Source organism: Cervus elaphus, chromosome 22 (genome assembly GCF_910594005.1).
Source record: "Cervus elaphus chromosome 22, mCerEla1.1, whole genome shotgun sequence".
Lineage (NCBI taxonomy): Eukaryota > Metazoa > Chordata > Mammalia > Artiodactyla > Cervidae > Cervus > Cervus elaphus.
This window is the reverse complement of record NC_057836.1, coordinates 49,888,920-49,904,905: the sequence shown is the minus strand read 5'-3', so window position 1 is coordinate 49,904,905 and position 15,986 is coordinate 49,888,920. Positions and strand designations below refer to the sequence as shown.

The 15,986-nt window shown below is 44.7% G+C and overlaps 1 long non-coding RNA gene across 1 annotated transcript in view; it reads right to left on the bottom strand.

Moving 5' to 3' along the window:
• Window positions 1-8,981: 8,981 nt before the first annotated feature.
• LOC122680705 overlaps window positions 8,982-15,986 on the bottom strand; it is a 68,499-nt gene continuing 61,494 nt past the window's right edge. Inside the window, exon 9 of the long non-coding RNA XR_006336764.1 lies at window positions 8,982-9,104. This is a non-coding gene — a long non-coding RNA (uncharacterized LOC122680705). The remainder of the gene's footprint in view (window positions 9,105-15,986) is intronic.

The following is a 15,986-nucleotide window of genomic DNA, read 5'->3' as shown; positions in this document are numbered from 1 at the left end:
TTGGGGAAAGAGGTTGTGCTAGCTCGTACTAGAGCTCTGAAAGGGTATATTCCTGAGGCTAAAAGAAGGTAGAGGCTAAAACCAAGTGCCAGGGTGACTTTGACAGAAGCAGGAAGAAATGAGAAATTCTTCCTTCCTTTGGTCTTCCAGTCTTCTCTGTGACATTCCTGGTAGAGGAGAAAATCTAATGAAGTCCCAGCACCAGCATCACAGAGAAGAGTAGCAGAAGGTGGGTTTGGAGTTGAGCTTAATGTCTGGCAAATGTGTAAATACTGAGTACTCACTGAGTTAGCACACATTATCCTACAAGTCTCTCAAGAGGAAGGAGCAAGGGAAAATGGAGGCAGAGGATGGAATGTGTTGCTCAGTCATGCCCAACTCTTTGCAACCCCATGGATTGCAGTCCACCAGGCTCCTCTGTCCATGAGATTTTCCAGGCAAGGATACTGGAGTGGGTCACCATTTCCTTCTCCAGGGGATCTTCCCAACCCAGGTATTGAACACGGGTCTCCTGCACTGCAGGCAGGTTCTTTACTGACTGAGCTACAAGGGAAGCCCAAGGATGGAATAAGAATGTTAAGTTTTCATCTTCCTTAATAGAAAGTTAAGGCGAGAGTTGGACCATAAAGAAGGCTGAGTGCCAAAGAATTAATGTTTTTGAATTGTGATGCTGAAGAAGACTCTTGAGAGTCCTTTGGATAGCAAGGAGATCAAACCAGTCAATCCCAAAGGAAATCAACCCAGATATTCATTGGAAGGACTGATGCTGAAGCTCCAAAACTTCGGCCACTTGATGAGATGAACCATTTCAATGGAAAAGACCCTGATGGTGGGAAAGATTGAAGGCAGGAGGAGAAGGGGAAGACAGAGGATGAGATGGTCAGATGGAATCACTGACTCAATGAACATGAATTTGAGCAAACTCCGGGAGACGGTGAGAGACAGGGGGCCTGGAATGCTGTGGTTCATGGGGTCACGAAGAGTTGGGCATGACTTATCGACTGAACAACAATAGCAACAACAAAGGCAGTGTCTAAAGTGATGTCAAGAATAGCAACACTTAGAAAATCAATATGAAATAGCAGGAAAAAAAAAAGTTTAAGGATTGGCACTCAGGTGGGGAAGAGTGGGACAGAGGTTTGTTTAGATTTTTAGACTGTAGATACATACTTGACTTTGCTTTTGAAAAAATTAAAACTTCAATAAGAGCATATAAGTGAAGGGAAAAAATTAATTCAATATTATAGTTTCACATTTGGAAAAGTGAATGGGGAAACCATTGTTTTGGTAACACAAACTCCCAAAAGCAAAAATGGAATATCATTTTTGTTGTTGAATCATGTGAGAGATGGATAAGAGATTAGGTTGTGGGTGTCATGGGGACAGATCATGTGTTTCTTTTATTCATCAGTGATACCCATATCTTATGAATAAATACACAAAAGTAAGACTGAACAGAAGAATTCACAACAGAAAGGACAGCCACGTACACCTGCATCAATCACAAAGAATCTTAAAGACTTGCCAGGCGAAGAAACATCTATCCTGTATCCAAGTTGCCAGTTTCAGATGAACAACCAGAGTATTACATTGGCATGTGGCTAGCGCTATCTCAGTGATGGGGACAAAGAACTGTGAACCATAGAAAGTGGAGAATATCACTCTGCCTGAGAGTACCTGAAGGTGACCTTGAGAGTTGATGGGCCATAATTGGTCTGAGTCTTGAAGAACATCTGAGAACTTCCCAGGTATGAAAACAGAGGAGTGAGCATAAGAGAGGACACAGAGAGACGACAAGACTTGATCTAGCCAAGACCCGTCAGATGTTCTGTAGAGGCGGAGCAGAGTCTGAGGAGATGCATCTAGGTAATGGCCCAGATGGTAAAGAGTCCGCCTGCAATGCAGGGGACCCAGATTCGATCCCTGGGTCGGAGAGATCCCCTGGAGAAGGAAATGGCAACTCACTCTAGTATTCTTGCCTGGGGAATCCCACAAACAGAGGAGCCTGGCGGGCTACAGTCTATGGGGTCGCAAAGAGTTGGACACGACTGAGTGACTAATATTTTCCGTTTCTTCTAATGAGATTGGAGAGAGAGGTGGTTACCAAGCTAAGCTTGTTGAATCTTCTTCCTTGGGCACTGGGGAGCAAACGGAAGCAGAAAAGTCCCTGAGTCAGATTTGAATTTTAGGGAAGATCATTCCAATAGTAGTGTGGAAGAAGTACCCAGAGCAAAAAGGACAGACACAGTCACCAGAAATAGCAATAAGAAAATAACAAAAAGAAGAGATTACTATGCAATCAGTGCTTATAATATGCCCAAGTTTGTGCTCAGGCTTGGCCTGCATTGTCTCATTTAATCTTTTTTTTTTTTTTTTCTGATGGACTATTAATTTATTTTATTTCTAAAATTTTTTAAAATATAGTTTTACAATGTTGATTTACAATGCTGCGTTAGTTTCTGCTATATAGGGAACTCTTCTCAATACTCTGTGAAGACCTATGTGGGAAAAGAATCTTGAAAAGAGTGGATATATGTATATGTATAATTGATTCACTTCATCTCATTTAATCTGGACTTATACAAATAGGGACACTGAGAAATAAGAGATTTTTTTTTTTTTTTAAGAAAAAAGTGTTCCTAGCCAGGAAGACTTCAATACATTTTCTGCCTGGGCAGGAACCAATCAACATGTGGGTCTGGCCTGATTCCAGCAGGTGTGATCACCCAGCAGAACAGGAAGCACTGGGGCAGGAATGAGACAGTTCCTGACAAGTGCAGAATGACATTTGTTGAGAGGCAAGTAGGGTTAATGCCTAGATATGGTTAATAAAGAGAAGTTCCGGGCTGTGATATCAGAAAATATCCAGCCAGTCTCCCAACATCCAGTGCTCCCCTAAGCCTGTCCACTCTAGCTCTGAGTGACTTAATCTCACCATCAAGAAATAGTAATCATGCCACCCCTCAATAAGTTATCATGTGTTATCCCAGAATGATATGTGGCACACAGCATGTTCAACCCATGTTGTTTTCTTTTCCCTTTTTCTCTTTTCACTGAAATTCCCTCCTCTGATCTCCATAGAACCACTTTTCTATTTAACAAACTCAACATCCTTTACCCTCTCCAAACAAGTGCCTCCTCCCAATTTTAGTACTGTCCTCAACTACTCAACCTTTGGCCAAGCAAGAAGTCTCAATACCATTCTCAACTCTTCCTTCTCTCCTCTATATTTAGCCACCAAGTTCTATCTCAATCCTAATTCCTGAAGCTTTTCCACTCAATTCATGGTTACTTGGATGACCAAGTAAGTCAGAAAATTCGACTGACTTAACTGGTAATCCAAAGAGCTTCTGACTTACTTGGTCATCCACCGCTGATTTACTTGGTCATCTGAAGAGCCTCCGTATGGTTGGCAAAACCACTCATTTTGCTAACATCAAAATAATTTTTCACATCCTCTGTTGAACTTAATCATGGCTTCTCAAAACAGGTTGAAATCCTAAACACCCCCCAAGGACTTGTGGTGGTGGTGGTTTAGTCACTAAGTCATATCTGACTCTTGCAACCTCATGGAGTATATAGCCCGCCAGGCTCCTCTGTCCATGGAATTCTCCAGGCAAGAACACTGGAATGGGTTGCCATTTCCTTCTTCACCAAGGACTTATACATGTGGCCTTATTTGGAAAATAGGGACTTTGTAGATGATCAAGTTAAGATGAGTCATTAAGGTGGGTCCTAATTCAATATGACTGCATTCTCCTGAAAAGAGGGCAATTTGGACACACAGCCAGAGACACACACAGGGAGAAGGCCATGCGAAGATGCAAGCAGAGAGGCAGTGATGTTTCTATAAACCAAAGAACACCAAAGACTACCAGACAATCACTAGGAAGCTAGGGAAAGGTACAGAGCAGATCCCCTCCCATATCCTCAGCAGGAACCAACCCCACTGACACCTTAATCTCAGACTCCCAACCTCCAGACTTTGAGATAAGGTTCTGCTATTTAATCTGCCCTGTTTGTGGTACATTATTACAGTAGCCCTAGCCAACTAATACAACCTCCAAGACATTTTTCTAAATGCACATCCGATCATACCAGTCTTTGCTTAAAATCCTTTAACAATAAAGAAAGTGACAGGTTCTATTTATTGAGTACCTGCTGAGGGCAAGGTGGTTCATCTCTACTATATCTAATCCTTACAACCTCCTTTGCAAGAGGCATTACCATTCCTGATTTTGCAGTTGAAGTAAAATGATATTTTAAAAAGCTGTCACTCAGCCAATTTCCCAAAAGTGGTGGGCAGAAAGGCTGAATTTTGACTCTGATCTCCTTGAATGCAGAAAGAAGTAAAGCTAGCATTGCATGTTTCACTGTAACAGGGCTCAACAAACTTCCTTTGTAAAGGGCCAGATTACTATGATATGATAGGCTTTGCAGGACATATAGTCTCTGTTGTTATAACTTAATATTGCCATCCATAGTGTGAAATAAGTCCTGGTCTATATATAAATGAATGGTCATGAATATGTTCCAATAAAACTTTATTTACAAAAACAAGTTTCAGGTCAGATTTGGCCCTCTGGTCATAGTTTGCCAACCTGTGCCCTACAATTGTCTTTAGGAAATAATTCACACTCCTTGACAAAGTAATAAGTAATATTTATAGTATGCTTGCTTTATCCCAGGATCTGTTCATGCCTTGATTTATTTAGATTCCCACTGCTCTTATCTGTAATTTAGAGGTCATGCACTTACCAAAATCACATAAGCAGTGACAGCGCCATGAATCAAAGTTGGACAGTCAAGCTCCAAAGCTCATGGTCTCACTCATTCTCCACAAGGGTCTACATAGCTCCCTGTGATCCACATAGCCCATCACATTCCTCCAACCACCCCCTTCTTCCCTTCCCAACACCTTGGTTTTTCAGCCATATAATAGCTGAGACCAGGAAATAAAGGCAGGAGACAGGGCTAGCTCCCACCCACCTACTCTGGAGGATACATTTGGCCAAGGCCAAAGCCCTGGCTTTCCCAGAGTCCTCTCTGTCTGTGGGAAGCGCTGAGTAGGAAGTGGGTACCTACCTCTTGCAGCTGGTTTGGGTGAAAATCTAGGGAGATGACATACAGTATCAAAGAAAACATACCAAAAGATGTTGGCAAAATGCCTAGGCTTGCTTTAAAACATTGAAGTCATTTACTCTGTGATTCTTCTCATTATTCAGTAGATGATGATGATGGTTGGTCCTTGGTCTCGCCATTCGGCATGCAGGATTTTAGTTCCCCAACCAAGACCAGGGATAGAACCCTTGCTCCCTGCAGTGGATGTGTGGAATCATAACCTCTGGACCACCAGAGAAGTCCCATAGAGTCTTCTTCTTATTCAACAGAATCTTACTCAACAGCATCTAAGCTAGTGATGGCAGCAACTTGCTTCCTACCAGCTATGCTTGCATTTCCTTTCCTATCAGAATTCTGATTTTGTCTGAGATGCCAGCTAGAGGTGACCAATGACCATCAACAGAAGTCTGCTGAGGATAACCAGGGCAGTTTGACTTTTCTGTCATAAATAAGTGTTTTTTCCTGGTTGCTTACTTCTTTCTTCCTGCAATGTGGCCAGAGAACTGGGAGGAGAACCGCTCTCTCACAACCACAGGATGAAAGTTCTCTATCAAAGCTGGCAGAGAAAAAAGATAGATTCTGGGTCACTGATGGAATCGTGCAGCTTCCACACTCTGCTTCACACTCCCCCTCTCCAAACTTCGGGTCAAGGGAGGAAAATAGCCCCGCCTTTGGTTAAACCTCTGTAGTTGGGTTTCTGATACATGTAGACTTCCTAACAGAAAGACCTAGTCAGCACACAGGGGGCATCCTCAGCAGAGAACATGATTTCTAGGATGTAGTGAGTAAGTTCTCAGTCACTGTTTGATGAATGAATCAATGTGTGCATGACTATTAATAGAAGACAGAACACTAGATTGTGCAGGTTGGTATCCAAGGAAATAGTCATACTTAGAGCTACCATTCACTTGCTAAGCACATACTACGTCTCCTGCATCCTTTCATTAGTCTTCACAACTCTTGAAGGTTGGTACTACCGTCCCCATTTCACCGATCATAAGCCAAAGCTGGAGGAGACTTAGAGAACCACAGCTAGGGTGTGGTGGGACTAGGATTTGAATGCAAATCTGCGTGATGCTGAAGCTAGTGTTCCTTTGCTCAGGCCGAGGTGCTGTTAGGACTATCTGCCCACAGGGCAGCTGGGCCAAGGCTAAAGGAAGATCAGAGAAATTCGGGGTAAAACCCAGGCACCACAGCCATGGAGCTTTACGAGCATGGACGATTCTTTCCTCGGCCTCAGTTTCCTCCTGTGTAAGCAAGGTGACAAGAAACCCTTCCTCTTTGGCATGATATGTGACATGTGACAGGTGTAGGTGGGTGTTTGGCAGAGTGCTTGTAAAAGCTCAGAAAATATGGCCTTCATATTATTGTCATCATCCCCCCAAAAGCCTGTAAGAATCTGTGACACGAATGGGGGCCAGCCCTGAATACAGTAGAAGGCTCCGGAGGAGGTGTCCGCATGAGCTAGGCCTCCCAGCTTTTGGAAGCTGTGTGTTCTTTTTTGAATTAGTTAGTTAATTATCTTTGGTTGTGCTGGGTCTTCATTGCTACTCTCGGACTTTCTCTACTTGAGGTGCTCAGGCTGTCTCATTGTGATGGTTTCTCTTGTTGTGGAGCACAGGCTCTAGGTGAACCAGCTTCAGTAGCTGTGGGATGTGGGCTTAGTTGCCCTGCAGCATGTGGAATCTTCCCAGACCAGGGATCGAACCCATGTCCCCTGCATTGGCAGGCGAATTCTTAAGGATTCTTAACCACTGGACTACCAGGAAAGTCCCATAGCCTATGTGCTCTTTAACTTTGGAGACCAGGTTCCAACCTCTCACTGCCTTCACCAGCATTCCCTATTGAGCCCAGATCTCCAGGAGCCTCAGAAATGCCTTTGAGATTTCTCTTCCTCACTCAAAGTTCTGATAGCTCACCGACTTCTTTGTCATTCCCAGCTAAGGGAGCGTCCCTTGGAGCCTGCAGGCTCACCCCTAATCCCACACAGGTGTCAGACAATGCCCGATGGGCGGACACCAGCTACCGTCTGGCTCCCGGCCGGCCCCACCTCAGCACCGGGAGCAGCTGGGAGTTGGACGCGTCTGAGATGAGATGCGGGGGCGGATTTGAGTCTGAGATGCTAATCTGTCCAACTGAAGGCTTCACATCTGTCTTGGCACATATACACACACACAGGCACACAGGATCTGAAGAATCAGTTGCAGCTCCCAGCAGGTGGGGCGGGGTCCTGGGACACTGAATACAGGTATGGCTAGATGCCTACCCCGACAAAGCTGGCATGGCAAATTTCACTGATGCCGGGGGCCACTCAGGAGCGGCAGTGTGGGAGAGAATGGGGCAGGAAATGGCTGAATAAAGTAAGGCCTTTGTGATCAGATCTCTGTTTGAATGCCAGATCTTTGCCTTATTCGTTTTGTGACTTTTATTGCATTATTAAACCTCTATTAGATGCTTTTTTTTCATCTTCAAAGTGGGAAAAATATTAGCACCCACTGTTAAGTGTTAGAGGAGATGATTCAGTAAGGCTTTCAGCACAGTCTTTGGAAAATCATTAATGGTCGATAAATATTAGCTTTGATAATCAAGTATACGTATTGTGGAAGCAGCAAACGCTTCTGAACAATCGATTACGATCTGCTGTGTGCTCTGTGAGTGATGCTGGATTGAGGCTGCACTTCATGTTTTTTGTTGTGGCTTCTCTCTGTCCTGTAAAAGTGTTAGGATGAATGGACATAGTACTGTTTTGTGATAAGAACATATCTGTCCAACTTCTTAAGGTACAAGCTGAGTCAGTGCTTACCATCTCCTCAGTGCTGTTTTTTGTTCCTGAATAAATAAAATTGTCCCACATAGTTCCTGCCTTCATAGAGCTTTCAGTCTATCTGGGGAGAGAGCATAAACAGGTAAAAGTCAAGTACAAATGTGAACAGCCCATGATAAGGTACACAGTTCAGTGCTAGTGTGGGTGGATGGGACCGTAACCCCTGGGATTGTTGAGGAAAGAGAGGTATCCAGGAGGGATGGAATGAATACCTAAGTTCTAGCTGACCCCCTCCCAAGGGGCCTGAGATCCCAAAAATCTGAGGTCAATAAGAAAAAGTGAGAGGTAATTCTTACATTGCATTTGTTGGTGGTGGTGTTGTTATTGTTCAAGTTGTGTCTGACTGCAGCATGCCAGACTTCCCTGTCTTTCACTATCTCCCAGAGTTTGCTCAAATTCATGTCCATTGAGCTGGTGATGCCATCCAACCATCTCATCTTCTGTCATTCCCTTCTCCTCCTGCCTTCAATCCTTCCCAGCATCAGGGTGTTTTCCAATGAGTCAGCTCTTTATAACAGGTGGCCAGAGTATTGGCGCTTCAGATTCAGCATCAGTCCTTCCAATGAATATTGGAGTTGATTTCCTTTAGGATTGACTGGTTTGATCTCCTTTCTGTCCAATGGACTCTAAAGTGTCTTCTCCAGCACCACAGTTTGAAAGCATCAATTCTTCAGGAGAACCCCATGAACATTGCATTTACTATGTGCAAGATATTCGTCAGACCCAAACGTAGATTTTCACTTTCATCCACATAACAACCCTATGTGGTTGGTCATGTCATTGTCCTCATTTTCAGGATGAACAAGTAGGGTACAGAGAAGTAAAGTAATTTACCCCAGGTCACACAGCTGGTAAGTGTACAAGCTGGATTTTAGACTCAGTCTCCTTCTGTAAGATGTTCTTAACCATTCTGCTATACTGCCTTGCAGAAGAAAGGAAACCAGATTGTATTCATTACATGTAAGTAACAGCAGATAGCTATAACAAATAACCCCAAATCCTCAGTAGTCAACACAACAGAAGCTTATCACCTGTCAGATAGCAATTCAAGGCAGTTGTTCAGCCGATGTCCTTCCACACAGTGATTCAGGGACCCAGGCTCTTCCATCTTGTGCCTCCATGATTCCCCAGGGCCGTGAAGTCCTCTGATGGAGCTCTCCTGGAGGGGCAGAAAAACCCCCACACTGGGTTTTATGGCCAGGCCTAAAGTGGCACCCCTCATTTCTACCACCACCTGGAGGTGTTCAGTCACACAGCCAGGCCTAATTGCAAGGGAAGCCAGGAAATGTCATTTAGCCAGATGCCCAAGGCAAACATGGATACTGGTGAGCACAATCTCTGCCATACAGGGCAAGACTCAAATCATTCATCCAAGTGCAACAAAATAGGCTTAACTCCAAATGCCAACCCCAATTGCACAGCTATAGAGCCATACCCAAAGAGTGGCAACATCCTTGGTCCTAATTCTAGAAGAGGACTAAGGGTAACTGCAGGGCCCTTTCCACAGCTAGGACCCCGCAGAGGAAGCAGAGAACTCCAGGTGTGACTAAAGTGCTAGAAGCACCATAAATGCAGGCTCTTCCACCTCTTCCCCTGCAAAAACAAAACCTAAAACCGACCAGATGCAGCAAGACCTCTGCTAGTGGGTCAGTGAGTCAGAACTTACCGCCCACCTCCGCCCACCCAATTCTGAAGACTGGCAGGAAACCAGAACCCTGTCAAGATGTTTTAACCATAGAATAGTCTAGAACATGGCTAGATTCAGGATGGGACTCAAGTCAGGATGGAGTGGCCAGGATGCCAGGTGAGGGAAATAAGATAAGGTCTTGTGACTGAATCATTATAAGAGGTAGAGAGACAGGAAAGGGATGATGACAAAAAGCAGAGACAGCCATCACTCAGTGACAGCTGAGTGTGGCCCCATGTGTGTGCTGAGAGGTCACCTTGGGCACATCACAGGTTCTGAGCAAAACGGCCTTGAGAAGCAGGCCTAGACCACACACACCTTGAACTCATACCCAGAGATTCTCCCCGTCTAACTTTCCATGTCCTGATAAACTGCACCACATCCATTAAGCAATTTGAGTCATAAATTTGTTTTGTTTTTTAGTCACTTAGTGGTGTCCAACTCTTCTGTGACTCCGTGGACTCTAGTCCGCCAAGCTCCTTTGTCCATGGGACTTCCCAGGCAAGGATACTGCACTGGGTTGCTATTTCCTTCTCTGGGGTATCTTCCTGACCCAGGGATCAAGCTCAAGTCTCCTGCATTGGCAGACAGATTCTTTACCACTGAGGCACCAGGGAAGCCCTGAGTCAGAAATATGTCACCACTAACCCTCCACTCAATCAAGCCCAGTGGATCCCAATACCTCTGAAGGTCTCCATTCTGCCCATCCCCACATCATGGTTCGGATACCCACTCTTTCCCATCCGGGATAATCGAGCTACGACTTGACTCCAGTTTCCCCTTCTTTCAATGTTCCTTTAGTCCAACAGATGTTCATAGAGCTTTGTAGCAGATACTATGAGATTTGTATTCCAATATCCTTCCTTTCTTTCTTACCACCTGAATCACAGCTTGTTCAGGAAAGCAATATGCACAGTTTGAAAATCTCACTTTCCCTGCCTTCTTTGCCACTAAAGGTAACCGTGTGACTTTGCCACTAAAGGTAACCATGTGACCGAGTTCTGGCTAATGAGAAATAGGCATATGGCTCTAGGGAGGGTTCCTTCCCTAAAATGGGAATAAAAGACTTCCAGGGAGGTATCTTTTTCCATTCCCTCTGGCTTTTTCCTCTCCTTCCTGCCTCAAATGTGGCCAGGATGCCTGGAGATTTCTTGCAGCCATGGTGGAAAATGCCAGGCACTAAGGATAGTGCAACCAGGAGCTAAAGGGACCAGACCCTTGAAGACTTTCTGAAGCAGCTGCAAACGCCTTGGGCTGCCTGCTTTCAGATATTTCATTAAATGGGTGTATTAGTTTCCTATTGCTGCTGTGATAAATGACTATAAGCTTAGTGATTTAACACAAATTTATTCTCTTTTAGTTCTGGAGGGCAGAAGTTCAAAATTAATCTCACGGGGTTAAAGTCAAGGAGTTGGTGAAATTGATTCCTTCTGTTAGCACCAAAGGAAAAATCCACTTCCTTGCCTTTTGCAGCTTCTGGTGGCCACATGGGTTCCACAGCTCGGTGATTCCTCCACCTGCAGTGCTTCATTCCAATTTCTGCTTTGGTCATCATCCCATATTCTCCCAGACTCCTCTGCCTCTCTCTTTAAGGACCCTTCTGAGTCTAAGAGGCTACATGAGGATACATTGGGGTCCTCAGGGCAATGCAGAATAACCTCCCCCTCTTGATCCTTAATCACCACTGCAAAGTCCCTTTTTGCCATTTAAGGAAACATATTCACAGGTTCCAGGGATTCAGAGAAATCTTTGAGGGTCATCATTCATCTACCACAGTAGGAAAAAAACCCTTCTTGCTTATGTAAACTTACTATTTGACAATTGTTTGTTACTCACAGCTGAAGGCAATCCAAGTTGATAGGCGCATCTCCTAGGTCCCAGGCATTGAACTCAGTGCTGGAGACCCTCCAGCCGGCCAAGTGAGTATCCCCAGCTGAGAGTCTGTCAGGCTGTGTTTATAACTCTTATTTGCTTATTTGATGGGCTTTGGGAGGTTATGAACTCTGGAAGGCAGGAAATGTGCAACTCACGCTTTTCTGTCATCTCAGCACCAATCAAGGGCCTGACACATCGTGATGCTCAGAAATTGTTGGCAGAACAATAGTTGTTGGTTAAACTGAGCAAAGGAGTGATCATGAGTCACCCGCCATGTCCTTCACTAGAGTTAATTTTAAGATCGCTGAATAGGAGCATGGAGATTATTGATTAATGGTCTGTCCCAACCGTCCCTGAAAGAGGTTCCATGGAACAGATGCAGGATGAAAACAAGAGGGGCCAAGAAGGTTGGGGCGGAGTGGGGGTGAGGCGGTGTTGAGACAAATTAGTTTAGAAAGCCCGTACATACACACCTGCCTCTTAAAGTTTCAAAACTCTGAGATGCTCTGTAATGAAGAGACTTGCTTAACTCTAGTTCAGTGCTTCCCAAATGTATTTGACCATGATTTTTCAAAGAGCATGTGTTAATCTCCTATGAAGCAGTGTTCTGTACAACATCTTTTGAGAAACAGAAGATGGTATTCTCATCTACAGCCATACCACCCTGAACGCACCTAATCTCGGATCTTGGAGGCTAAGTAGGCTCGGGTCTGGTTACTTGAATGGGAGAAACACTTCACCACCCTTCCCAGGACTGGTTTGGGAACTAGGGCTGTCCAAGGCCCACAGGTGGACTCAACAGTGGACCAGACCAAAAGTGCACCCAGGCTGCCAAATGGAGGTGCTGCCATTGCGGGGGTGATGGGCCCTCAAAGGGCCATGGCATTTATCCCAGCATACGGGACGGTGAAGCCTTTTCCAATTATCTCCAAAGGCTGCCCGGATGGTTTCAAATGGCCCAGGTGCAGAGTCCATGAGCAGAGAGGAACAGGGTCTTCAAGACCTCCCAAAGGCATCATTCTTGAGTGGCCCTGCCAGGGCAAGCCTTAGCTGTGCTCTAAGCCCAAGCCAGCTGACCATTTCCCAGCCACCCCCAGCTGAGAGGCAGCCAGAGCTTGAGGACCTATCTCTTCCTCCACAGTGGCCAGCCCAGGCCCCTCTGCATTCTGATCCTGCTGCATCAAGAGGCATTGCTCCCTGTGGCCACCCAGCATTGACCTCCAGCCTCAGAGACAGTCCCCACCCCCACCCCAAACCTTCTGAACTCCTGGACTCTTTTCGGGACAAGTGTCCCTGGAATGATGGACGTGAACATGATGCTGAAGAGCCTCTGTCGTGTGGTTTTGTCACCCTGAAATCTGCAGTTCAGTGTGTTCGATTTCGACCTGAAATCTGGGAGTTTATCGAGGTTGAACAGGGACCCAGTCTAAGGGACACAGGGCAGCTTTTCCTTTTTTTTTTTTTTTGTATGGGACTCATTTCAAGGAATTCCTTTATGTGGAGCTGTATACCAAGGTCACAGGATAAAAATCTCTGGAACTGACCAAGCCCCATAGTAGCTATCGCCATGAGCCTCCAGATCTAAACCAGCCAGTTCCCTGATCCCATATTATGTAAAATACCCACCCTATCATCCACCCTATAGCAAGCTAACCAAGCTAACCTAATGCCACCATTCCTGTAGGAATTTTCTCTGTCTTGAGACTATAAAAATTGGCGGCTAGCCTGCAAAAGGGTTCAACTCTCCCTTAGCCAGCCCGTTGTTTTAATAGTGTCTCCCACTCTAGTAAACTTTATTCTCCTTTAACATTCTGCCTCGTGTCGGGAAATTCTTATCCAATCTCCGCACAGACCATGACATTTTATGTTCCTTACAGATAATTATTCTTTTTTATTTTAAATCACATAGTCTCAGTTCAGTTCTGTTCAGTTGCTCAGTCGTGTCCGATTCTTTGCGACCCCATGAATCGCAGCACGCCAGGCCTCCCTGTCCATCACCAGCTCCCGGAGTTTACTCAAACTCATGCCCATCGAGTCGGATGCCATTCAGCCATCTCATCCTCTGTTGCCCCCTTCTCCTCCTGCCCCCAATCCCTCCCAACATCAGGGTCTTTTCGAATGAGTCAACTCTTCACATGAGGTGGCCAAAGTATTGGAGTTTCAGCTTCAGCATCAGTCCTTCCAATGAACACCCAGGACTGATCTCCTTCAGGATGGACTGGCTGGATCTCCTTGCAGTCCAAGGGACTCTCAAGAGTCTTCTCCAACACCATAGTTCAAAAGCATCAATTTTTCGGCGCTCAGCTTTCCTCACAGTCCAACTCTCGCATCCATACGTGACCACTGGAAAAACCATAGCCTTGACCAGACGGACCTTTGTTGGCAAAGTAATGTCTCTGCTTTATAATATGCTATCTAGGTTGGTCATAACTTTCCTTCCAAGGAGTAAGCGTCTTTTAATTTCATGGCTGCAGTCACCATCTGCAGTGATTTTGGAGCCCAAAAAAATAAAGTCTGACACTGTTTCCACTGTCTCCCCATCTATTTTCCATGAAGTGATAGGACCAGATGCCATGATCTTAGTTTTCTGAATGTTGAGTTTTAAGCCAACTTTTTCACTCTCCTCTTTCACTTTCATCAAGAGGCTTTTTTTTCATCTTCACTTTGTGCCATAAGGGTGGTGTCATCTGCATATCTGAGGTTATTGATATTTCTCCCAGCAATCTTGATTCTAGCTTGTGCTTCTTCCAGCCCGGCATTTCTCATGATGTACTCCACATAGTCTAGGTGAAGATATTTCCATAGTACACATGGGAAAACTGAGGACCTGAGAAGGAAAGTGAGTACCCAAGATTGCAAAGCAAATTAATGGAGCTGGAAGGAGAATCTGGGTCTCTTGACTCCTAATTAAGCATTGCGGACTCCTTCACATTCTGCGGTCCTGGCGTGGGTGGCACTGGACCAGAATAGAGCATTTGATATAAAATCTTTATGAGATTTCTTTTTCCCAAAATTCCCAACAGTTACTAGAAACTGTGGAGAAAACAGACTCTTAAAAGTAAATTTGTATTAGTATAAAAAGGAGCAGGATTCTTAAAGGACACATCCAGGGACTCCACTTGCTAAGTGAACTATTCCTCCACTGGCTATAAAATGGATTCATGTGGAGGGGGTCTCCTCACCTCCCCCAGCCCTCCCAAACCCAATCCACTGTCTCTTCTCTTCTCATTGGCTTCATGGTCATTTTTAGTGACACCACTCTTGCTAAGGAAAGTATTCTTAATGCTGCACAGGAAAGTATTCTTAATTCTGCACAGGCTTAGCATAGCCATGTACTTAAATCATCCAAAAGAATGAAGCACTGCCCACCCCACAAAGAGCAAGTTCCATCCCAATCTACTTCCTGACCCAAGCCCTGCCCGCCACTACCACTCTGCCTAAGGCAAAACAACAAAAGAGACTCAATTTATCGGAAGATGTGTTGAAGAGAATAAGCATCTATAGGAAGTTTAAAGCACAGAAATCCTTAATTTGCCAGCTTGAGGATTTGCATCAGAAAAGACTGTATAGAATTTAAACAGGTAAGTTTAAATTCTATACAATCAAGTCAATCCACCCATCAAGTTCAATGAAACATAACTTTTCTTCTTGTTTCTTCCCTACACCCTTCTCCTCTTGATGGCTCTTTTTTTATCCCCCCATTTATTTTTATTAGTTGGAGGCTAATTACTTTACAATATTGTAGTGGTTTTTGTCATACATTGACATGAATCAGCCATGGATTTACATGTATTCCCCATCCCGATCCCCCCTCCCACCTCCCTCTCCACCCGATTCCTCTGGGTCTTCCCAGTGCACCAGGCCGGAGCACTTGTTTCATGCATCCAGCCTGGGCTGGTGATCTGTTTCACCCTAGATAATATACATGTTTCAATGCTGTTCTCTTGAAACATCCCACCCTCGCCTTCTCCCACTGAGTCCAAAATTCTGTTCTGTACATCTGTGTCTCTTTTTCTGTTTTGCATATAGGGTTATCGCTACCATCTTTCTAAATTCCATCTATATGCGTTAGTATACTGTATTGGTGTTTATCTTTCTGGCTTAATTCACTCTGTATAATGGGCTCCAGTTTCATCCATCTCATTAGGACTGATTCAAATGCATTCTTTTTAATGACTGAGTAATATTCCATGGTGTATATGTACCACAGCTTCCTTATCCATTCGTCTGCTGATGGGCATCTAGGTTGCTTCCATGTCCTGGCTATTATAAACAGTGCTGCAATGAACATTGAGGTGCACGTGTCTCTTTCAGACCTGGTTTCCTCGGTGTTTATGCCCAGAAGTGGGATTGCTGGGTCATATGGCAGTTCTAATTTCAATTTTTTAAGAAATCTCCACACTGTTCTCCATAGCGGCTGTATCTTGATGGCTCTTATGTAGGGTACAAATTAACCACTTCTTTCAGAGAAGTATACTC